Genomic DNA, 26,066 nt, shown 5'->3' on the forward strand with positions numbered 1-26,066 from the left:
ACTTAAGCATTTCATATTTTGGTGCTATTGTAAATAGTGCTTCATGTTAAAATTTGATTTCCAATTGCTCATACTAATTATGAATGTACTAATTATGAACAATTGGAAATCAGATTTTATAGTATATAAAGCTACAATTAATTTTATAGAACAGAATTTTATAGTATAGTATATAGAACTATAATTAATTTTTGTATATTGACCTTGCATCCTAAAACTTTGCTAAACTCAACAAATAGTTTCATTCATTTTTTGCAGAGTCTTTGGTATTTTCCAAGTACAAATCATGTCATCTATGAAGAGAATGTTTTATTTCTTCATTTCCAAGATTATTTATTGAATGATTGACCTCATTATACAAGGTGGAACCTTCAGTTCTTCAGTATAATTATAAATTCTGGTGACAGTGGAAATGCCTGTCTTGTTTCTGACATTAAGAGAAAAGCATTTGATTTTTTTATCATTAAATATGATGTTTGATATAGGGTTTTTTGAGATGCCCTTTATTAGGTTGAAGAAGTTCTCTTCTGTTATAAGGTGGATGAGAATCCAATATTTTAGTCTTCCTTTTTGATAAACTCCACAAACTAGACATTATTATTAGTAGGACTTTTAGAGAAAATTTTTTTCCTTTTTTTATTGCATTTTAGGTTTTGGGGTACATGTGAAGAACATGCAATATTGTTGCATAGGTACACACATGGCAGTGTGATTTGCTGCCTTCCTCCCCATCACCTATATCTGGCATTTCTCCCCATGCTATCCCTCCCAACTCCCCAATCCCCACTGTTCCTCCTCTATTTGTGCTGACAGACCTCAATATGTGATGCTTCCCTCCCTGTGTTCATGTGTTCTCATTGTTCAACACCTGCCTATGAATGAGAACAGGTGGTGTTTGATTTTTTGTTCTTGTGTCAGCTTGCTGAGAATTATGTTTTCCAGGTTCATCCATGTCCCTGCAAAGGACACGAACTCATCATTTTTAATGGCTGCATAGTATTCCATGGTGTATATGTGCCACATTTTCTTTGTTCAGTCTATCATCGATGGGTGTTTGGGTTGGTTCCAGGTCTTTGTTATTGTAAACAGTGCTGCAATGAACATCGGTGTGCATGTGTTCTTATAGTAGAACGATTTATAATCCTTTGGATATATACCTGGTAATCGGATTGCTGAATCAAATGAAATTTCTATTTCTAGGTCCTTGAGGAATCACCACACTGTCTTCCACAGTGGTTGAACTAATTGACACTCCCACCAACAGTGTAAAAGTGTTCCTATTTCTCCACATCCTCTCCAGCATCTGTAGTCTCCAGATTTTTAAAAAAAATTTTATTACATTTTAGGTTTTGGGGTACATGTGAAGAACATGCAATATTGTTGCATAGGTACACACATGGGAGTGTGATTTGCTGCCTTCCTCCCTATCACCTATATCTGGCATTTCTCCCCATGTTATCTCTCCCCAATTCCCCACCCCATGCTGTCCCTCCTCTTTTCCCCTGAACAGACCCCAGTGTGTAATGCTCCCCTCCCTGTGTCCATGTGTTCTCATTGTTCAACACCAGCCTATGAGTGAGAACTTGCGGTGTTTGACTTTCTGCTCTTGTGTCAGTTTGCTGAGAATGATGGTTTCCAGGTTCATCCACCTCCCTACAAAGGACACGAACTCATCGTTTTTGATGGCTGCATAATATTCCATGGTGTATATGTGCCATATTTTTCCTGTCCAGTCTATCATTGATGGGCATTTGGGTTGGCTCCAGGTCTTTGCTATTGTAAACAGTGCTGCAATGAACATTCGTGTGCATGTGTCCTTATAGTAGAATGATTTATAATCCTTTCGCTATATACCCAGCAATGGGATTGCTGGGTCAAACGGAATTTCTATGTCTAGGTCCTTGAGGAATCGCCACACTGTCTTCCACAGTGGTTGAACTAGTTTACACTCCCACCAACAGTGTAAAAGTGTTCCTATTTCTCAACATCCTCTCCAGCATCTGTTGTCTCCAGATTTTTTAATGATCGCCATTCTAACTGGCGTGAGATGGAATCTCAATGTAGTTTTGATTTGCATTTCTCTAATGACCAGTGATGATGAGCATTTTTTCATCTTTTTGTTGGCCTCCTGTTTGTCTTCTTTTGAAAAGAGTCTGTTCATATCATTCACCCACTTTTGAATGGGCTTGTTTTATTCTTGTGAATCTGTTTTAGTTCTTTGTAGATTCTGGATATTAGCCCTTTGTCAGATGGGTAGATTGCAAAATTTTTTTCCCATTCTGTTGGTTGCCGATTCACTCTAATGACTGTTTCTTCTGCCGTGCAGAAGCTGTGGAGTTTGATTGGGTCCCATTTATCTGTTTTGGCTTTTGTTGCAAATGCTTTTGGTGTTTTTGTCATGAAGTCCTTGCCTACGCCTATGTCCTGGATGGTTTTGCCTAGATTTTCTTCCACGGTTTTTATGGTATGAGGTCTTCTGTTTAAGTCTTTAATCCATCTGGAGTTAATATTAGTGTAAGCTGTCAGGAAGGGGTCCAGTTTCTGCTTTCTGCACATGGCTAGCTAGTTTTCCCAATACCATTTATTAAACAGGGAATCTTTTCCCCATTGCTTGTTTTTGTCAGGTTTGTCAAAGATTGGATGGTTGTAGATATGTTGTGTTGCCTCCAAGGCCTCTGTTCTGTTCCATTGTTCTATATCTCTGTTTTGGTACCAGTACCATGCTGTTTTGATTACTATAGCCTCGTAGTATAGTTTGAAGTCTGGTACTGTGATGCCTCCTGCTTTGTTCTTTTTGCTTAGAATTGACTTGGCTATGCGGGCTCTCTTTTGGTTCCATATGAAGTTTAAGGTGGTTTTTTCCAGTTCTGTGAAGAAGGTCACTGGTAGCTTGATGGGGATAGCACTGAATCTATAAATTACTTTGGGCAGTATGGCCATTTTCATGATTTTGATTCTTCCTAACCATGAATATGGAATGTTTCTCCATCTGTTTGTGTCCTCTCTTATTTCATTGAGCAGTGGCTTGTAGTTCTCCTTGAAGAGGTCCTTTATGTTCCTCGTTAGTTATATTCCTAGGTATTTTATTCTCTTTGTAGCAATTGTGAATGGCAGTTTGTTCTTTTTTTTATTTTTTATTTTTTTAATGAGACGGAGTTTCGCTCTTGTTACCCAGGCTGGAGTGCAATGGCGCAATCTCGGCTCACCGCAACCTCCGTCTCCTGGGCTCAGGCAATTCTCCTGCCTCAGCCTCCTAAGTAGCTGGGATTACAGGCACGCGCCACCACACACAGCTAGTTTTTTGTATTATTAGTATAGACGGACCACGTTGACCAGGATGGTCTCTATCTCTCGACCTCGTGATCCACCCGCCTCGGCCTCCAAAGTGCTGGGATTACAGGCTTGAGCCACCGCGCCCGGTGGCAGTTCGTTCTTGATTTGGCTCTCTTTCAGTCTGTTATTGGTGTATAGGAATGCTTGTGATTTATGCTCATTAATTTTGTTTCCTGAGATTTTGCTGAAGTTGCTTATCAGTTTCAGGAGATTTTGGGCTGAGACGATGGGGTCTTCTAGATAAACAATCATGTCGTCTGCAAATAGAGACAATTTGACTTCCTCCTTTCCTATTTGAATACGCTTTATTTCTTTTTCTTGCCTGATTGCTCTGGCTAGAACTTCCAATACTATATTGAATAGGAGTGGTGAGAGAGGGCATCCTTGTCTAGTGCCAAATTTCAAAGGGAATGCTTCCAGTTTTTGCCCATTTGGTATGATATTGGCTGTTGGTTTGTCATCAATAGCTTTGATTATTTTGAGATACATTCCATCAATACCTAGTTTATTCAGAGTTTTTAGCATAAAGTCCTGTTGAATTTTGTTAAAAGGCTTTTTCTGCATCAATTGAGATAATCATGTGGTTTTTGTCTTGGTTCTGTTTATGTGGTAAATTATGTTTATAGACTTGCATATATTGAATCAGCCTTGCATCCCCAGGATGAATACTACTTGATCATGGTGGATAAGCTTTTTGATGTGCTGTTGCAATTGGTTTGCCAGTATTTTATTGAAGATTTTTGCATCTATGTTCATCATGGATATTGGCCTGAAGTTTTCTTTCTTTTCTTTTTTTCTTTTTTTTTTTTTTTTTTTTTTTTGAGACGGAGTTTCGCTCTTGTTACCCAGGCTGGAGTGCAATGGCGTGATCTCGGCTTACCGCAACCTCTGCCTCCCGGGTTTAGGCAATTCTCCTGCTTCAGCCTTCTGAGTAGCTGGGATTACAGGCATGTGCCACCATGCCCAGCTTATTTTTTGTATTTTTAGTAGAGACGGGGTTTCACCATGTTGACCAGGATGGTCTTGATCTCTTGACCTCGTGATCCACCCGCCTTGGCCTCCCAAAGTGCTGGAATTACATGAAGTTTTCTTTTCTTGCTGAGTCTCTGCTGGGTTTTGGTATCAGGATGATGTTGGTCTCATAAAATGATTTGGGAAGGATTCCCTCTTTTTGCATAGCTTGGAATAGTTTCAGAAGGAATGATACCAGCTTCTCTTTGTATGTCTGATAGAATTCATCTGTGAATCCATCTGGACCTGGACTTTTTTTGGGTTGTAGGCTCTTAATTGCTGCTTCAACTTCAGATCTTGTTATTGGTCTCTTCAGGGTTTTGACTTCTTTCTGCTTTAGGCTTGGGAGGATGCAAGTGTCCAGGAATTTATCCATTTCTTCCAGGTTTAATAGTTTTTGTGCATAGAGTTGTTTGTAATAATCTCTGATGATGGCTTGTATTTCTGTGGAATCTGTGATAATATCCCCTTTATCGTTTGTTATTGAATTTATTTGATTATTCTCTCTTTTCTTTTTTATTAATCTGGCTAGTGGTCTATTTTGCTGATATTTTCGAGAAACCAACTCCTAGATTTGTTGATTTTATGAAAGGTTTTTTGTGTCTCTATCTCCGGTTCTGCTCTGATCTTAGTCATTTCTTGTCTTCTGCTAGGTTTTGAGGTTTTTTTTGAGCTCGCTCCTCTAGCTTTTTCAATTTTGACCATAGGGTGTCGATTTTAGATCTCTCCTTGCTTCTCATATGGGCACTTATTGCTATATATTTTCCTCTAGAGACTGCTTTAAATGTGTCCCAGAGATTCTGGTATGTTGTGTCTTTGTTCTCATTGGTTTCAAAGAACATCTTTATTTCTACTTTCATTTCTTTGTTTATCCAGTCAACATTCAAGAGCCAGTTTTTCAGTTTCCATGAAGCTGTGTGGTTCTGTTAGTTTCTGCATTCTGGGTTCTAACTTGATTGCACTGTGATCTGAGAGACTGTTTGTTATGATTTCCGTTCTTTTGCATTTGCTGAGGGTGATTTACTTCCGATTATTTGGTCAATTTTAGAGTAGGTGCAATGTGGTGCTGAGAAGAATGTATATTTTTTGGATTTGGGGTGGAGCATTCTGTAAATGTCTATTAGGTTTGCTTGGTCCAGGTCTGAGTTCATGTCCTGGATATCCTTATTAATTTTCTGTCTCGTTGATCTGTCTAATATTGACAATGGGGTCTTAAAGTCTCCCACTATCATAGTGTGGAAGTCTAAGTCTCTTTGTAAGTCTTTAACAACTTGCCTTATGTATCTGGGTGCTCCTGTATTGGGTGCATATATATTTAGTATCATTAGCTCTTCTTGTTGCATTGATCCTTTTACCATTATGTAATGTCCTTCTTTGTCTCTTTTGATTTTTGTTGGTTTAAAACCTATTTTATCAGAGATGAGAATTGCAACTGCTGCTCTGTTTTTTGCTCTCCATTTGCTTGGTAAATATTCTGCTGTCCCTTTATTTTGAGACTTTGTTTATCATTACATGTGAGATTGGTTTCCTGGATACAGCACACCAATGGGTTTTGGCTTTTTATCCAGTTTACCAGTCTGTGTCTTTTGATTGGAGCATTTAGCCCCTTTACATTTAGGGTTAATATTGTTATGTGTGAATTTGATCCTGCCATTTTGATGCTAGCTGGCTGTTTTGCCTGTTAGTTGATGCAGATTCTTCATTGTGTTGATGCTCTCTACTCTTTGGTATGTTTTTGGAGTGGCTGGTACTGGTTGTTCTTTTCTATGTTCAGTGCCTCCTTCAGGACCTCTTGTAAAGCAGGCCTGGTGGTGATGAAATCTCTGAGTACTTGCTTGTTCACAAAGGATTTTATTTTTTCTTCACTTACGAAGCTTTGTTTGGCTGGATATCAAATTCTGGGTTGAAAGTTCTTTTCTTTAAGGATGTTGAATATTGGCCCCCACTCTTTTCTGGCTTGTAGGGTTTCTGCTGAGAGATCTGCTGTGAGTCTGATGGGCTTCCCTTTGTGTGTAACCCGACCTTTCTATCTGGCTGCCCTTAGCATTTTCTCCTTCATTTCAGCCCTTGTGAATCTGATGATTATGTGCCTCGGGGTTGCTCTTCTTGAGGAATATCTTTGTGGTGTTCTATATTTCCTGGATTTGGATATTGGCCTGCCTTGCTAGGTTGGGGAAGTTTTCCTGGATAATATCCTGAAGAGTATTTTCCAGCTTGGATTCATTCTCTCCATCACATTCAGGTACACCTATCAAATGTAGATTAGGTCTTTTCACATAGTCCCATATTTTTTGTGGTCAATTCGGCTGTTGAAACTTGTGTATGCTTCATGACATTCTCTTGTTGTGTTTTTCAGCTCCATCTATTCACTTATATTCCTCTCTAAGTTGTTTATTCTTGTTAGCATTTCATCAAATCTTTTTTAAAAGTTCTTAGTTTCTTTGCGTTGAGTTAGAACATGTTCTTTTAGCTCACAGAACTTTCTAATTACCCACCTTCTGAAGCCTGAGTCTGTCAATTCATCATATGTATTCTCCTCATCCAGCCTTGTTCCCTTGCTGGTGAGGAATTGTGATCCCTTGTAGGAGGAGAGGCATTCTGGTTTTGGGTGTTTTCATTCTTTTTGCACTGCCTTCTTCCCATCTTTGTGGATATATCCACCAGTTGTCTTTGTAGCTGTTGACTATCAGATTGAGTCTCTGAGTGGATGTCCCATTTGTTGATAATGAAGTTATTTCTTTCTGTTTCTTAGTTTTCCTTCTAACAGTCTGGCTTCTCTGCTGTAGGACTGCTGAGGTCCACTCCAGGCCCTGCTTGTCTGGGGGTCACCTGCAGCAGCTGCAGAACAGTAAGGGTTGCTGCCAGTTTCTTTTTCTGCTATCTTTGTCCCAGAAGGATACTTGCCAGATGTCAGTTTTATCTCTCCTTTGTGAGGTGAATCTTGGCATATACCGGGGTCAGAGAGCTGCTTGAGGAGACAGTCTGTCCTTTATAGGAACTCAAGTGCTGAGCTGTGAGCTCCGCTGTTCATTCAGAGCTGCTAGGCAGGTACATTTAAGTCTGCTGCAGCAGAACTCATAAACCACACCTTTTTTTTTTCTTCCCAGGTTCTTTGTCCCAAGGAGTTAGGGCTTTATTTATGAGTTTCTGTTGTGCTGCTGGCTTTTTTTCAGGGCTGCCCTACCCAGGGAGGAGGCAGCCTTGTCACTGTCTGCCTGCCGAGGCTTTGCTGAGCTGCTGTGGGCTCTGCCCAGCTGCCATGTGAACTTCCCTGCAGTCCTGTTTCTATGGGTGTAGTTAGAACTTCCTTGGCATTGGTGGCCCACCTCTATAATGGCCGACTCTCTCTGTAATGGTGGACTGCCTCAGGAATGGCAAACTACCTCTGTAGTGGTGGACTGCCTCAGTAATGGCAGATGCCCCTCCCCCCCAGAGCTGGGCCTTCCCAGGTTCAGCTGTGCTTGCTGTGAAACTCTCAATACAGAGTGTTTCGGGTTGCTTTTTTTTTTGTGGAGGTGGGACCAGCTGAGACTGATCACCTGGCTCCCTGCCTCAGAGCCCCTTAAAATAAATTATTTTTCTTTCGTTAACGGTAGACTGTCTCCCAGGTGTTCCAGTCACCTGTTGAAAAGGCGCCAGGATCTGTGTGATTTCCCATGCGGTGACCCACTGTGCCAGCTGAAACAGCAGCACTGAGATTCGTGGTGCTTTTTTGCCTGAGACTCTCCTGGTCTGGCTCCCTGTTTCAGTACCCTTTTTAATCAGATGAATGGGCGACTTTGCCTTCCCAGAGCTCCAGTCACCGGCTAAAATGGCATCCGGACCTGTGTATTTTGTATGGAGAACCGCCATGCTGGGGCACCAGCAAAACAGTTGCACTGGCAAAAACAGCCATGCAGGGCAAAACAACTGCGGGGGCCAAGACAGGCATGTTGGCCACCCATGGGGCTCCTCCGCTTGGGAATCTCCTGGTCTGTGAGCAATAAAAATACATCTGGAAATGCAGCATCCACTCACCCTCCATGCTTTTCCTGAGAGCTGCAATCCTGAGCTGCTCCTAATTGGCCATCTTGGATGCCCTCTCTAGATAATAGTCGAGAAGAGATTTGATTGTTTACCCTTGGGTAGATGAAGCGTTACTGAAACATACTGTCATTCACTCCAAGTTTCAAAACCTCTTTGTAGTGCTTCAGTTTCTTGTCATGAAGGAGGTTCAATAAGTTTTTATTAAGAATTAGGTTTGAGGCTGGGCGCGGTGGCTCAAGCCTGTAATCCCAGTACTTTGGGAGGCCGAGGTGGGTGGACCATGAGGTCAAGAGATCAAGACCATCCTGGTCAGCATGGTGAAACCCCGTCTCTACTAAAAATACAAAATAATTAGCTGGACATGGTGGCACGTGCCTGTGGTCCCAGCTACTCAGGACACTGAGGCAGGAGAATTGCCTGAACCCAGGAGGCGGAGGTTGCAGTGAGCTGAGATCATGCCCTTGCACTGCAGCCTGGGTAACAAGAGTGAAACTCCGTCTCAAAAAAAAAAAAAAAAAAAAGAATTAGGTTTGATATGAATAATGCACTAATACAAAGGTGAGATTTAACTTTTCCCTGTGAACAAGATTTTCATGTATTATTTTAAAAATGAAAAATTTTTGCCTGACCTTTTGAATAAACTGGAACAACAGGAAAGGGAAAAATATATATTATTTGGAAAGAGAAGTCATCCCTCTATTAATGAGTAAAGGTTTTTGCCTTTTTAGAATTTTTGAGTTATCACTTTGGTTAATGAGTGACTTAAGATAACCTGGGATTTGATATCTGAGAAACTTGTAAAAATCAAATTATAAATCACTTGTTTTTCTTACATACATATCTTTTAGATATTATATCCCCTAAAGTACATAAATGACATTTGGCTTATTTGGTATAAAAACCATAGAGGAAGAATTGTCAGAAAGCATTGTCAGGTCAGATACAGTGGCTCCCATCTGTAATCCCAGCACTTTGGGAGGCGAGGGAGGGTGGATCATCTGATGTCAGGAGTTAGAGATCAGCTTGGCCAATATGGTGAAACCCCATCTCTACTAAAAATACTAAAAGTTAGCCAGGTATTGTGGCAAGCACCTATAATCCCAGCTACTCAGGAAGCTGAGGCCGGAGAATTACTTGAACCCAGGAGGTGAAGGTTTCAGTGAACAGAGATTGCAGCATTGCACTCCAGTCTGGGCAACAAGAACAAAACTCTATCTCAGGAAAAAAAAGAAAGCATTACCAAATGTGAAATGGTGTTTCATTTTCCTTGGACTGTATTTGCATAAATATGTTATCCTAAGACTTCTTTGTCATCCACAGACATTTGTTGTCTTGTTTTAATCCTCTTTGAAAGGTGACTTATAATCTGCTATAGGACATTGGCAGGTGCTCCTAAATGCAGGTTTCTGATAACTTTGGAAATTTTGTCATTAGCATAAAGAAAAAACTTTCAGGACTCTCATGGAGACCTGAAATGTTCAAGAATATAAAGCAGAACAGGTGATAACTGCACGGAGTGAACTAATATAGACTGAAGTAATATTTTTGGCTTTGCTTAAAATATTACTGATCCTTTGTTTTGTTTTTCAGAGTTCAGGAAGCTTATTTTGAGCTATTTACAGCTTTTAGCAATTGAGTAAAATATACTCCAATTGAGTAAACAAAATTAGAATCATATTTGTTTCTCTCTATTTGTTTACTCCAGAATTTAGAATCTATTTGTGAATAGATTCTTAACTTATGGAAATATAATTTGCATAAGTGCAAAAGAATGTTTTCTTCTGCAACAGGTCACAATTGGAGAAATTAGTTATTTTGGCAAGGCTTTGACTGGAATGGCATGCTTTCCCTAAGGAATCAAACTTGATGTATAGAGTCAATAAAAACCCTTTGGGAAAACTGGCTTCATACCTTGTCTACACATTCCCTGTAAGTAACTTGTGGTAAGTAAATAATGTCACTTCCTGACAGGCTTATGAGACCCAAGTTATCCTGTGACCTCAAAAGAGAAATTTATGCAACTCATGTAGTTATTTGAGGGGACAGACCCATAGCTGGGCTCAGCTTTAAAAAGTCTTATCTGAGATTCACTTTATGAAACCAAGTTTTATGAAATCCGATTTTGAAAACATATTAAAAATAATTATTCTTGCTATACTTTATACAAATATTCAGGCCAGGTATAATAGAGACATTTGGTCATATCATGATTTTTCCTTAGTAAAAATGGGAGACTGGAGAGAGAAAAAAATTATACTTTAAGAACTAAGGGCCGGTAGTGGTGGCTCACTCCTGTAATCCCAGCACTTTGGGAAGCTGAGGTGGGCGGATCACAAGGTCAGGAGATTGAGATCCTTCTGGCCAATATGGGGAAACCCCATCTCTCCTAAAAATACAAAAAAATTAGCTGGATATGGTGGCATACACCTGTAGTCCCAGCTACACTGGTGGCTGACGCAGGAAAATCACTTGAACCCAGGAGGTGGAGATTTCAGTGAGCCAGGATTGCACCACTGACAGTGTGGGACTCCGTCTAAAAAAAAAGAGGTCCAGGTTCAACCTCCAAGGGTTGGCCTCTGTCTGCAGGAAACCTGGAACCCCCATCTAACAGAGGAGGCCCCAGGCTGGAGTCAGGAAGCCTTCAGAGTCACCAGGTGAGTAGATCAGAGCTGGAAACATAGAGCAGGTGGAAGCCCTGGACTCTTCTAGTGAGGGCTGAGAAGCTGGGGTAGGAACACATTCCATGGGCAAATGCACACAAGGGGTCCCTGGGCCCCTTCCCCTGCCCAGTGACTGCCAAGTTCCTAAGGAACTTCTGAGGCCTGAGACCCAGGGACATACTACCTGATCATCACCCCCACACCTTTCTGCCAAGATGAGACAATGCCCAGTGCAGGCAGGTGGTCTAGGATTGGGGTCTGGGGTGGGGTGCATGTTCCTAACTAGCAGGTGCCCTTACATAAAGCTGCCTGAGCTGGTTGCACCATCACTTGTTAGTCTGCCTATGTGTGGCCTAGATTCAAAGGCCCAGTTGTCCATTCTGGCTATGCCATTCCCTGGATCCTCTGCGAGACCCAATAGTGTATAAGGAGTTTGAATAACTTTGCTTTTAGATCCTGAATAAGAAGATTTATTGTTACTAGATTTTATCTGTAAAAACATTTTCTGCATTTTCAATGAGATTTGACTTACTAATTTTGGATAAAATCCAATTGGTTAATTTTAAAAATTGAAAAATTTTTGTTTTTTAGGTAATGATTTTCTAAAGTGCCCACAGAACTTGGCAAATAGGCTTGCCATGTTACACTATTAGTATAGGCTTGCTGAATTTGAATTTTTGTAAGAGGCACTATTATTCTTATGGCATTAAATCCATGCACTTTTACAACTTGAGACCTCCCCATTCCAATCAAAGTTGCAATTCAGTCCAAATACAGAGTGTGAGTGCTATTATGAAGTAAAAACAGCCACTCCACTAAATCCTGATTTTTGAATAATAACTCCTAAGAGATTATTACTAAGAGAGTGTAAGATAGTGTTAAATAGGTAAAATTAATAATGTTAAAGGCTTGTTATGATTAATTTTACTTACTTGAGCCTTATGAATTTTTTTCTTCAATTACTTGCAATTCCATTTTAGCTTTTTAAGTTAATTCTTGAGGACTATGCAGACTGGAATCTTCTCAAAGAATAGAAAACAAATTACTCATAGCATAAGGTGAAATGGCTAAAGTAGGTCTTATCTAATTGATATTTCAAAGTAACTTCTGGAAATTATTTAGAGTTTTTAAATTATCTCTTCTGATGAACACCTTTTGAAGTGACATAGTGAGGGGTTTTTTTTTTTTTTTTTTTTTTTTTTTTTTTTTTTTTACCAACATGCACAAATACGAATAAGGTGTTATAGTTTGAATTTTATCTGGAGCTACTATTAACCTAGTACATTGAATGGATTTCTTTTTTTAAATGGTTATAGCATTGTATAAGTAACTCTTTATTTGGTGCAGTACAAAGAATATTATATAATGAATAATATAGCACTGAGGACATTTTTTTCTAGTGGGCTTAATAGCTGTGTCCACATAAGTTTGACAAACTGTGGAACTGTTTAACATCCCTTGGGGAAGCACTTTTCAATAATATTTTTAGGCAGGTTTTTGATTAGTATAATAGGAAAAGTGAAGGCAAATTGCTTACAGTTCTTTTCTGCCAAAGGAATCGTAAAAAAAAAAAAAGAAAAGAAAAGAAAAAAAAAGAAAGTCCTTCAAATCAATAATAGTAGTAGACAATTTTTTTGAATCATAGTGGGTAAAAGTAGTATAGCTGCATTAATTGCTCTGAGATCTGTTAACATTTTTTATTTTTTAGATTTCCTTTTTATTACAAAAATAGGACAGTTTTAAGCTAAAAATGTGGGAACTATATGTTCTTTTTCTAATTGTTTAGCAACTACATTTAAAAAAATCTCCAGTTTTTGTACGTGGCCATTGTTCTATCAAAATTGGTTTATTATCTAACCATTTTCAAGCTCTTGGTTTTGGAGGTTTAACAATGGCTGTCATTAAAAATGATATTCTAACCATGTTGAGAACTTTGTCCCTTAACTTCTAATGATTCTTTTAGACCCTGTAAATTTTTTTCTATTCCCGTTTCAGGCACATAGCCCATGGCCTCCATTATTTGTTGATTTTGGGAGCTATACGATTGTTCAGGTATTAAGACTTTGGTTCCCCACTGCTGTAATAAGTTTCTTCCCCACAAGTTAATAGGAATCTGAATTACAATAGACTGAATGGGGCCCTTTGCATGGTAAGATAAGACTGCTTTGATAAACTTCTGAGGCCTACCCCACTCTGACTATATTAGAGTGAGCATTTTATACAGGCCAAGAAAAGGGTCAGTGCTGAACAGAAATAATTGAGATATTTGTGCTAGTATTAACTAAACGTTTAAAATTTTTTTCTATGAATAGTGACTTTACATGCTGGGTGTTTATCTGTAATTTGATATATCCAGTATGCAGCTTTGCCCTGCTTATTTGTACTTCCAAATCCTCCAATTCTTTCATCTTTGCTTTGACTTAATTTGATGTAAGGTAAAAGTAAGATTTGTGTTATGCGTTTTTTAGGTTTAGCACTGCAAGTATTGGAAAATGACATACAATTTGCATTCCCCCTGTAAAATTACTATTAATAGCTTCTGTATGAAATTTTATCCCTTTAGTATTAAGGCTAGGTTTTTCTAAAAGCAAAACCACTGTTTCTGTAGGTAAGGGCTTACAAACTCCTGCTGGTATTTTTTCGTGGAGGCTCCCCAGGTAAAATATTTACTTTCTGAGTGCTACACAAATTTGCTGCTGCGCTTTTATTGGTGGCAGGGGACAAACATTGTACAGAGATAAGAGAGTAACTTAAGCAGGATAGGACCCAGTTGGAATCGGGTTCCCTTCCTTATTAAATTTTGAATGACATTGATTAGCCCAATTATTTTTCTTTATTTTTTTACACTTAGGGCAAATATCTGGTTTAGTATTTTTTGTTGTTACCCTCAGCTGAGGTCCTGTTCTTAGATTTTGTCTGCAGTCCTTTTGGTGTGTTCCTTTTTTCCAGAATGGAAACAAGCTCCAGGAAATGCAGCAGTCCCATTGTTTACCCTCAATCCTGCCATAGTTGGCACTAATAATGTAGCCTTATGTAAATTTCCTCCATTGCCATCATGAGCCTTAATATAGTCCATTAAATGAGCTATCCCTTTAAAAGGCTGCTTAGCAACATGACATTTTGTATTAGCATTATTGATTGCTTGTTTAAGTTTCTTTAGAAATTTAAATGGCATTTAAATGGAAAAGGCTTCAATGTTACCTAAAACTGTCCCTGCTCATTTTGGGGTGCATTATAACTGGAAACTGCTATCCCTCTAAATTTTCATCTTTACCAGCCTGCTGAATCCCAGCCTGAATAGACAATTACTGCTGTGGAAGGCCGGTATAGAGCCACTGGAGCAGCAAGCTTTGCTTTTTGAACAACGTTTAAGTTTTCCAACAGGGAAATATCAGGTAGGTTTGGCCATTTTACTTTTTGAGAATGGGCTTAACAGTTTTACTTTTTAACTTAACTGATATTACTTCCATTTGGTTTAAAGCTTTTCTTTAAAGGGTGTAGTTTTACATGCTTAGCTTCTACTTGCTTTTTAACTAATTTATGGGCTAGATGTAATTTCTTCCCCTTTAGAAGCTACTGCTTTAATTAAATCAGATTTTAAAAGAGTTATCTCAGAGATAACAAAGAAATTATTATTAGAATTTAAATGTTACTTAAACCTTAGCGGAGAATTACAATTTTGGATGTTACTTGTTTACAAAGAACACACAAAATTTTGCTGTGGAACACCTGCGGAGAGCAGCACGCAGCTATTTGGACCTGGCCCCACATGGCTGCTGCTTGCTGCGTTCTGCTTGTGTTCTGCTTGTGGTACTCACTACTGAGCCTGGGCCACAGTTGTGGCCTTGGGCTGAGTCTGTTCGCTTGAACGCTGCTTTGACCTTTCTTTGCTGCTGAGCTGTTACCATTTTTTTCTTTTTCTTCCCTGCCCTCCCCACCCCTGTAATGCTATTAAAGTTAGAAATACCTGTAATGCTATTAAGGTTAGAAATATAGCAAATGAAAATCTGTTGATTCTTAAAAATGTATTTTAAATTTCTGGGCTTAAATGTGTAACAACATAAACATTTGACTAATTCTGCTGCCATAATTAATATGGAAGCTTCAGTTTAATACAGTTACACAGATCTGAAAAAACAATTGCTCTAAAGCTAACAACAGCAATGAGAAAATTATCAGAATAATTACCATCGCGTTAATATCTGCACACAAAATGTTTAGAATAGTAAGCTAGGATTTGAACCTAGGCAATTTGGTCTCAGAGAGAAAAAGTGTTCTGTTCCCAGTGAGTTCATAGTCAAATAGGTGCTGGGAGAGGAGGAAAACGAAAATGAAGTCACACAGATGAATGCATGCTGTAATTCTGGACAATTTTAGGAAGGAGTGGTATATGCTACTAAAAAAGCCTGAGGTTGCAAGATTTGACTTATCTAGAGGAAGATGAAGGCTTGGCTGTTGCCTGACTTGTGAAGAATGCATAGGCCTTTTTAACTAGATAAAGCTGTAGGGTGGGGGCCTGGAAGAGCTTTCCAAGCAGAAGACTGAGCTTCTGCAAATGGCCTGTGGCAATCTGTTTGCTTAGCCTGTATGAACAGAGAGAAAGAAGGCTATCCTGGCCAGATGACAGGAAGTAAAGGGAGCTGAGTCCTGAATGAGGTGGGAAAAGGTGGAAGCCAGACCAAGGTGTGAACGTTTTGTACTGTATTTCCATAAGAGCTCTGGGCAATATGTTAAGCTCTGGGTGACTTGGTAAGATTGATGTTCCAAATGATAAGTCTGGCTCTAATGGAGAAAACAAGTTGGAGTAAGGCAAGAGTAGAAGCCAGTGACCTGGTGTGAGAATGAGATACTGGAGTAGACTGAGGTTTGTTGTTAGGCTCTTAGGTGACAGGTGTGATGAGGGGTAATGGAGGTAAGTCGAGATATTTCACATGTATTTAGGAGATAAAGGTTTTAAAAACGATGCTGCATTGAATGTTGGTATGAGAAGGCAGGAGATTGAAAGACCCCAATGTGTCTATATATTCTTTATCTTTTCCAGCCTCTGGGATTGATTATAATGTCTTTGGAGTCTTGTGAAATAGTGCTTCTTAAACTGAAGCTCTTGATTCTCCTTACTTCTGTGGAGATCCTGACTCAGGAGGTTTTGCTTGAGGATCTAAAATTTGGAAATTTAGAGCCATTAGTCTTCTTTTGGATTTTTGAGGTATCTTGTTTGAACATTCTTACGTTCAAGCACATTTGGAAAATGCTGATATAGACAGTGTGTAAGATAGTCAGTGATTCTCAATATTGGCTACACATTAGAGTTGCCAGGGATGCTTTTAAGAATATGTATGCCAGGGCCCTACCTGAAACAATTAAATCAGAATCTGTGAGTTGAGCCTGGATGTTGATATTTTAACAGGTGATTGGGATATGCAGCCAGTATGAACCTCTGAGTTAAATTATAATTCTAGAAAGCATGTGGAAAAAAAACTGGGATAATATGAAGATAGAAGCATGCCAGGCATATATTAAAAATGATTTGTAAAGCAAAACATGGACAAATTACTCAAAATAAAATCAATAAAGTAGTAAAGGTACTGAATTATGCTGTGTCCACTGGGATATTTTCAACCTTTTCCAAATGACTATATAAAATTATTCTTCCATCTTCCTGCAGGAATTATTAAATAGTGTATATAGTACTTGATATACTTCTCTAAATTGGACATAAAGCAAATGTCTTAAATTGAGAGAAACTCTTCATGAAAAGAATCAAAGTATTCAAATGAAGATAAAGTAACTTTGGCCATTTAGCATGATCTGAGGTTATTTATAAAATAAACCAGGCAGAACTATAATTTCTGTACTCGTAAGCTTTGTATTTTTACTTCTCAGTAAATTTTATGTTAAAAGACATTAATACTTGCTGTTTGTTATTGGATACTTATGTCCATTGTTGAGAATGCTTTGCATTTAAAGCAAAGCACAAATAAAAATATAACTACAAAAATGATTTCTATAATTAAGTTAAAAAATTAGAATGCCCGAGACCTAAAAGTTATTCTCATTCGCAGGTGATATAAAGAGAACAACTTAGTTAGGTGACCCAAGCTTTAGAAATGCAAAGGTCTCTAGAGGGATTCCTGGCTTTACATTTCTATCAGTCAATCAATCTGGCTATCATTCATCTATCAATCAAGTTATACTCAATCCTCAAAAACTGCATATTTAAAAGTTAAATATATATATTTAAATCATAGAATGTAATGTTTTGACATATTTATAAACTTGTGAACCCCTTGCAACAAAAATAATGAACATATCCTTCAGCTCCCAGAGTTTACTCATGTATCTCTGCAATCCTTTGCTCCCACATTTCCTCATTCCCCATTCTTCATACATACAGAATATACTCCTTTTTTGTCCTGTTTTTTGTTTCATCCAGAAAAAATATTTTGAGATTCATCCATATTGTTGCTTATACTGATAATTCATTTCTTGTTATTGCTAAGTAGTAGTCCATTACATATAATCACCTCAGATTTTCTATATTTCTTGATGGATATTCAAAGCATTCCTAGTTTTTGGCTATTACAAATAAAACGGCTATGAACATCCATATACAACGTTACATACAAGGTTAAAGGAGAGCAGTATCAGAAAGAATATTTTCTTTCAGAACTTTGGAGTAGAATGGCTGAATCAAATGGTAAGTGTATGTTTGACTATTTAAGAAAATACCAAAATATTTCATGAAGCAGCTGTATCATTGCACATTCCCACCAATGTTTTTCCCATAGACAAACCCTCCAAAGGCCTGGATGGATAAACCTGTCTGTAAATATTTCAGAATTCATGTGAGGGAGGGAGACTGGATCTGGTACTCTCAGTAAACCCAGTTTCTAGCATGGCACCTCACTTTAGCTTTTACTGTGCCTCCACAACCTGGATTCTGACACTCTTTGACCCAGTTTCTACAGAGAATAAATTAATTATCTCCTGAGACATAAAAAAGAGGAAATTACTTGGTTGCATGAAGTCAGAGAAAGAGACACAGAATCCAGTTGTCCTTTTACAGACACCTAGGCAATGCTTCATTTTCAGTGTCATGATCCTTAAGCCCCTATAACTTCAGAAATACCTGGCATCTTCGATGTCTAAAATTTTCCAGGATTCTAAAAGATAAGTTAGCTTATTTCTCATTGGAATCTTGCTTAGCTTCCACTTAGGCAACACCTTTCTCCTTTCTGTAAAGTCAGCTATCACCTAGCAATTTTTCCTCTTCCAAAAGTTGGTTAACATCTCTTGCTCTGTCACTTAATATGGTATTATATTTCTCTTATTGCTTAGCTGACACTTCAGCAATGTTTGGAGAGGGAGCAGACATAAACAACTGTATTGTTACATCTATGCAAAGTAAAACAGCGAAAACCTTTCATGCATGTTGGTTATTAGACTTGGCTACTCCAAGTCTCCTGCCCCTTCTAAGATCTCTGAATGTCTCCCATGATTTAGCAACGAATGAGGTAATGTCTTATGCAATAGGGGGGCTTCTAGGCCCCTGATCTAGCACTTAGCTGTTTATTTTGATTGGGTGGCATGTGTTCTGATTGATCTGTAAGTTTTCTTGAGTAGTTGGCATCTGGTTCTGATTGATCCTGTCCATAATATACTCTGCTAAATAATTTTGATATCACTCTTGAATAAAGGAACTCTAACCCATATCATCTGAGGAGGAATTGAATGAAATGAAGTATGAGGTTAAGAGAGTAGAGTTAGGAAGGATATTTTAATTATTTAAAAATACAGTAGGACTTAGTGACATGTTCAAAATAAACCATAGATTTAGATGTAGGGAAGAATTAATTTCAATATGAACATGAAACTTCTAAAGGTTAAACCTTATCAAAGTTCAAATGAGCAGTTCTATTTTTTCCCTAACTTTGGGAAGAATAATGTAGCTACAATTATATCTATCTCTAATATGTTATATACAACATAATACATGATTTTAAAATATAACATATATTCTACGTTTAGACTATAAGAGCAATGCAGCCTTTTACAGCAGCACGTGCTGAAAAACTTAGCATAGGAAAGTCTGAATAAGAGGCTGGGCATGGTGGCTTATGCCTGTAATCCCAGCACTTTGGGAAGCTGAGGTGGGTAGATTACTTTAGCCCATGATTTTGAGTGGGCAACATGGTAAATCCCCATCTCTACTAAAATACAAAATAATAATAATAATAATAATAATTAATAACAAGTAGCTGGGCGTGGCAGCCTGCACCTATAATCAGAGCTACTCAGGAGGCTGAGGTACAAGAATTGCTTGAGCCTGGGAGGTGGAGGTTGCAGTGAGCTGAGATCATGCCACTGCACTCCAGCCTGGGCGACAGAGTGAGACTGTCTCTCAAACAACAACAACCAAAAAAAAAAAAAAAAGGAAAGAAAGAAAGAAAAAAAAAGTAGGAATAAGAAAACAGAAAACTCTGTCATTTTATAACTGAGAAATGATGATGATATATTATTTCCATGTAATTAATTTTTTTAGTAAAATAAATAAATTTGTCCTTTGAGGTTTTCCTACCTTATGTATTTGACATTTGAGACCTTATTTAAAATATCTACCTTAAAATGATTTTCGATCACAGGAGGCAGTCCATTCTTTTATCCAAGAAAATTCTGGAAATCCCTAAAATGTATGTATACAATATGCATAACATGTACTGCAAATTGACCCATTGGCTGTGTTTGGGAGTTGTTTTGTTGGATTGTATTCTGATTTTGTTTTAAATCTGTGGAATTCTTAGAGTACTTCACTAAATCCAGTGGTTTCTCTGCATCATACTCTTCCTCCATCAGTTTACTTACAGGATGAATATAAACCCCTCATTTAATTTCCCCAAATTATATTTCAGGTGAGGCTATGCTGTGTCATAGAACTTGAGTAAATGCAGATACATAGAGCAAAATAGAGGAAGTATATTGCACTGCTATTAGAAATAGTTTCTCTTAGTGTGTAGATACTAAAGAAACCAGAGAGTTCATGCCTTCCTCCTGGTAGGTTGCTGCTCAGTCAGGGACATCTCAGCTCCATCAGAAAGTAACTTCTGCCATCTGGTACCACGTATACCAGGAGACAATCTTCCTGGATGCCAGAAAGAATAGCAGGTCCCCTCCCCTGTTGTCCAAGGAAGTCGTGCTTATTTAATGATCTCGTATGTTTGACAGTGATAGTAGCCATTCCTTCATAAAAACCGCATACCCCACCTATGATGATGTGGTTAGACTTTCCTGACCCAAGAAACACATTCACGATAGTCGCTATACATTTCTAAAAGATAAAACTATTTAGTCTTAACTTCATATGTAATACCAACATACGACTAAACATAGTTCATACTATGTTTAGTTTGGACTGAATATATTTATGTGGGGATGGGGGGAAAAGGATCTAACTTTCCAAAGGCAAGTGATCGTAAAAGTAAGAATACTCAATTTACATTCACATACAGGATATATAATATTTCCACCTGCAGCTTCTGCACTGAAAATTGTTGAGATTCCATAGTTTTTCAAAGTCCATATACTTGCTTTATATTTGTGTAACTAAAGAATCTAGTCCTGTGAGTGTTTTTTTTTTCTAAAACACTCCATTACAGAAGTAAATTAAAGTTTTTTCCAAGGAAAAGAAAGCTGCTAGAAATGTGTTATTTTTTTTATTTTTATTTTTAAATATGTTTATTGAGTTATAATTCATATATCATGCAATTAATTCATTTAAAGCATACAGTAATAGCTTCTAGTGTATTAATAGATGTGTAGAACTATCACTACAGTCAACTGTAGTTTTCATAATCTGAAAAAAGTTTCCATGCCCTTTATTTATACACTCCCATTGCCCAATGCCTCCATCCCTAAGCAATCCCTGATATATTCTCTGTCTCTGTAGAATTGTCTATGCCAAACATTTCAGTAAAAATGTTGTATAGTGATGTATATTAGTTCATTCTCACATCTCTATAAAGAACTGCTCAAGACTGGGTCATTTATAAAGGAAAGATTTAATTGACTCACAGTTCTGCATGGCTTGGGGGGGCCTCAGGAAACTTAGAATCACGGTTGAAGGGGAAGTAAACACGTGCTTCTTCACACGATAGCAGGAAAAAGACTTGTCAAGCAAAAGGTGGAAAAGCTCCTTATAAAACCTTCGGATCTCACGAGAATTCACTCACTATCACTAGGACAGCATGAGAGTAACCACCCTCATGATTAAATTACCTCCCACCAGATCCCTCCCACCACAGAGAGGGATTATAAGAACTACAATTTAAAATGAGATTTGGGTGGGGACACAGCCAAACCATATCACAATGTAAGGTCTACTTGAGTGACTCCTTTCACTTGGCATTATGTTTTCAAGGTTAAATTTGGTGTGTATCACTACTTTTTTACGGATGATAACCATTGTATGGCTACCACATTTTAAAATTCATCAAGGTGACATGTGGAGGGTTTCTACCTTTTGACTACTGTTAGTAATGTTGCTATATAAATGTAGGTACATATATTTGTGTGATCACAGATTTTTATTCCTTTGGGTACATACATAGGAGTGAAATTTCTGGGTCATATGTAAGTGGTAGCATAAGTTTCATTTTTCTTAAAGGTAAAATTATGATATGTACTTTGGTGCCAATTTTATACGTATGTATATATACACACATGTATCTCACATGAGATATATGCTATTTATAGTTAAAGAGAAAAGAGAGAAAAGGATAGAGATAAAAAGCACTGATAAGCCTACCATTTTGTAAAATATACTTTCAGCTCTTTCAGGTGTACATATCAATAATACATCCAAGTTTCTGTCATAATGTAGATAATTTTAGATGCTTCCTTCGATGCTTAACATGATCATGGAAAATGGATTCATTATTACATCATGCAAATGTATCATAGTTTATTTAACTGATTTCCTACTACTGGACATTGTGGTCATTTCAAAACCTGGTATTATTAATACTTATTTTAATATATAGAGTTGGTGCATACATTTTGGTCCTTGGAATAAATTCTCAACAGTGGGATTGGTGGATCAAAGATGAACATATTGCTACATATTGCCCATTTGAATCACACAATTTTAAGGTCTTGTAAAACAAGGTCTTGTAAAACAATTTTTTGTTTGTTTGTTTGTTTTTTGTTTGTTTTTTGTTTTTTTGAGACGGAGTTTCGCTCTTGTTACCCAAGCTGGAGTGCAATGGCACTATCTCGGCTCACCGCAACCTCCGCCTCCTGGGTTCAGGCAATTCTCCTGCCTCAGACTCCTGAGTAGCTGGGATTACAGGCACGCGCCACCATGCCCAGCTAATTTTTTGTATTTTAGTAGAGACGGAGTTTCACCGTATTGACCAGGATGGTCTCGACCTCTTGACCTCGTGATCCACCCGCCTCGGCCTCCCAAAGTGCTGGGATTACAGGCCTTGAGCCACCGCGCCCGGCATAAAACAAGTTTTTATAAAACCTGAATGAGAAAACATATGAAAGGGCACTATCTAAACCAGGGTAGTCCTCATGTAATTATTTGAGCAATTCGAGTTGTGGCGAGAGAGTGATATTGTGATAGAAATTTAAAAAAAGAAAAGAAAAGAAACGATGTGAAGCATCAAAGAGAAATGGTGAATAATGGAAGCAATGCTGATAGTTTGACTCAGAATGGTAGAAACTAAATGGCAAGAGAGATGATGTGGAGTTGGCTGTAGTAATCTTTTTCTAATCAAAACATCTGTGCTATTTTTAATATAAGCCACATTTAATTAAGTACATGTAAATACAAAAACATATAGCAACTGTTCTTTAGCAAATGATGGTGGCTCTGTTGGGTTGTCCACAGAGAAAATATGTCTACCCTTTCAGTTTATGGAGAAAATACAGCTAAATCTTACCCTAATGAACCAAGGTAATTGGAAAGGAAGTCAAACAAAAAGTAACAAAGTCTTTATTTATTTATTTATTTATTTATTTATTTTTGGCGAAGATGTGTGTGAAACAAGAGAAAATTCTCATACAGAAGACAATAATTTAAAAACCAGTAAGCATTGCTTCAAGTCCTTTCTAAGAAGCAAAACCTAAAATATGGAGGAGAACGTAGATCTTATATCTATGTTCTAGATCTTAGACCTATGTTATTATAGATCTGTGTTCTCCTTAGATCTCAATACTATTGCAATATTTCCTAAAGTTCTGAAGAAGTTGGTTCAACAGAAGGAATGTAGCAAAAACATTAAAGTTCGTCACTGTTTTGTTTTGAAAGTGGGTAGCCTTCACAACTTTTATTTGCATTATCTATGTTTGTCTCACTTGTGAATGTATATATTCAATGACATTTTTATTGCTTACTTTTTTTAACTTCTATGTTATGAGAACTGAAATTTTTCAGACATGCTTTTCCACACCTTTTTTTTAGAAATACAATTTCTGTGTTTGAAGACGTCTGTGTTGGAGAAGACTTCCCAGAGGCAGGACGGACATAAGTTGGTTTTAAGGATGCATTTGCTTCCCTAGCCTAAAAATCAAACAATACATGAAGTAAACCAAAGCTCTGTTCTCAGATTTGGAACACAGCACTTCTGGGACTGTTTCTTGGCAGCCTCTATAAATACATATAAGCTCACATTATAGTGTGGCATAGCAGGAAATTCTAGAAGTCAGTGGTCAGAATTAAGAGAAAGAGCCAGATGCAGTGTTATGAACCTGTAGTCCCAGCTACTCAGGAGGCTTGAGGTGGGAGAATGGCTTTAGCCCTGGAAGTTGGAGGCAAGCCTGAGAATTTGAGACAATCCTGGACAATACAGTGAGACCCTATCTCTTAAAAAAAAATTAATAAAATGAAACAAGAAGAGGATCTAATGTAGGTGAATATTGAGAAAGTGCAGAATACGCAGAGCCCAAAAGGGGAGATATTTTACATAGGCAAGTGACTCGAGGCATTTTCTGATTGGTCTTCTCCATGCTCCTTGCCCAGCAATCTCCATGGCATTCACCTGAAAGCCACCATGTCAGTGAGTAGTTATGGGTGAAAGGCATTCTGGAGGTCTTGGGGAACATGGCTAAAATGGGCTTATGACATTCTCCCAATTCATGTCACTTACTTCTCCTAAATCCATTTTCTGTTGTTGGTACCACTTATATTACTTCTTCACTAAGTGTCTGCATTCATAAAGTTCCTACCATAAAAATAGGAATCTGTTTTCTTTAGAAGATCACAGATTCTCAAGGAACAAAACAATGTAACAGTGATTAAAAGTTCATATTCAAAAGGCAGTTACTGGATATTTCTTTTCTCAGCTAAATGTAATGTTCACTTATCTTGACTTTTAAGTAGCAAAGAGTAGGGATCCTTAACATAAATCTCAATGTCTAATCTCTAAATTAAATGTATTTAACCAGATTGTCAATAAAATTAATTTTAGCTGCAAATTCTGATGATCTTGTGTGATTTCCTAAAACAAACACAGGATTATTCAAGTATTGAACTCTGATAAAAAATGTGCACTGGCTTCCAATTGCCCTGGTTTTAGACTGGCATTTAAATCTATTTGACTGATTTGCCCCCAGTCTTCTATTCTAGCTTGCTTCCTACCATTTCTCAATATAAATCCTCCACTGACTCAGTCAGTCTCCTAGTTATTCTACAAACATAACTTTTCTTCTCTTTTCATCCTGTGTGCTTTCTCCTTCCTGTAACACTCATTTTCTTATCCAAATACTACTATTTTTATTCTAGAGCCATATTAATCTCTTCTTTGCTCTTTGGGAAGACTGGGACCTTGGAATGAGAGGATCTTTAGTAGTGTAACCACTTTGGACCAGTTATTTACAACTTCTGTAGGCTTTAATTTTTTCATTTGAAAAAAGGGGCTCATAAAAGTACCTGGCTCATAAACGTTTTGTGAGGTTTCCTTGAAAACACTTAACTTGTTGGCACACAGTAAACATTCAGTGGATGATGATGTTGAGAAAGATGATGAATCTTGGCTTATGTAATTGTGTATTTGGTCTTTGTCAGGATAGACATGCCTTATGTTTTAATTCATATCAGTATGAAAGATCAGGGGGTCTCACTGTATTGTTAAATTTTTCTTTCTATACACCAGTATGTGATTTTTTTTAAAATTTTCCGAATATCCCCTTCCACCTTTGTGAAAAAAATAAGCTAATCTCTATGAGAAAGAAAGTCTCTCAGTGTTTGATAGAAAGCAGCCAATTTCAGAACTACAACTTCTCTGGCTGTCTCCTTAGCTGTGCTTTATTTCTCAGAGTTCTGAGCCCATTCCACTTTCTCTTCAATCCTCCCTGGCTCACAGTAGTAAACTGAAGCATGATTTATTAAAGTGGAATGAAATAATTATATCATGCTTCTTGCCTGCAAGCACATGAGTTTTGATGCCTTTCAAGATGTATTAGACGGGCAGGTGGTTGGTAATCATCCTACTCTGCCTCATCGGGTGACATTTAAATAATCACACTCAAATCTGCAGTAACTACAGAGGAGCTTTTCAAGTGAATTATTATTTACTTCATACTACAGTTTATTAGGCATACAGATAAATAAGGGAACATTTTCATGACATCCATGCTATTGAATGCAGTGAACATCGAGAAAGCAACTTGATTTCTAAAAATTCCTACAGTTACCAGTGAACAAAAAGAATACAACTGAATGGGGAAATTTTCAATTCTTTTCCAGGTTCAGGTTGTCTGGCAGCTTATTTTTAGAGATGCCTAGGACACTGAAATAACCGATGATTCATAGGCAGATTCTTTTTTGACTTGCAATTATGTCCACAAAAAATATAGAGTTAAAAAAAAATTAACCTGGACTACTAGAATATTTTCCCTGAAGATCTCTCAGTAGAATGGGGAAGACATTTTTATTTTCAGTAATTATTTATGTGGGTTCTATTACTATTCACCATGTTAAAAATTAATACTGAGAAATGCTTAAAATATGTGTACAGTTATCTTAATATAATTTAT

At 37.7% G+C, this 26,066-nt stretch overlaps 1 long non-coding RNA gene across 2 annotated transcripts in view; it reads left to right on the plus strand.

Annotated features, from left to right (window-relative positions):
* The window catches only part of LOC141582049 (uncharacterized), a 157,712-nt gene that overhangs the window by 28,598 nt on the left and 103,048 nt on the right, over positions 1-26,066 (plus strand). The window contains exons 2-3 of one of the 2 annotated variants that reach the window (XR_012514896.1): positions 10,161-10,299; positions 10,957-11,024. This is a non-coding gene — a long non-coding RNA (uncharacterized LOC141582049). Of the gene's footprint in view, positions 1-10,160; positions 10,300-10,956; positions 11,025-26,066 lie in introns of those variants that run through there. The other variant, XR_012514895.1, reaches the window with a different exon arrangement.

This window comes from Saimiri boliviensis, chromosome 18, assembly GCF_048565385.1.
Source record: "Saimiri boliviensis isolate mSaiBol1 chromosome 18, mSaiBol1.pri, whole genome shotgun sequence".
Classification (NCBI taxonomy): domain Eukaryota; kingdom Metazoa; phylum Chordata; class Mammalia; order Primates; family Cebidae; genus Saimiri; species Saimiri boliviensis.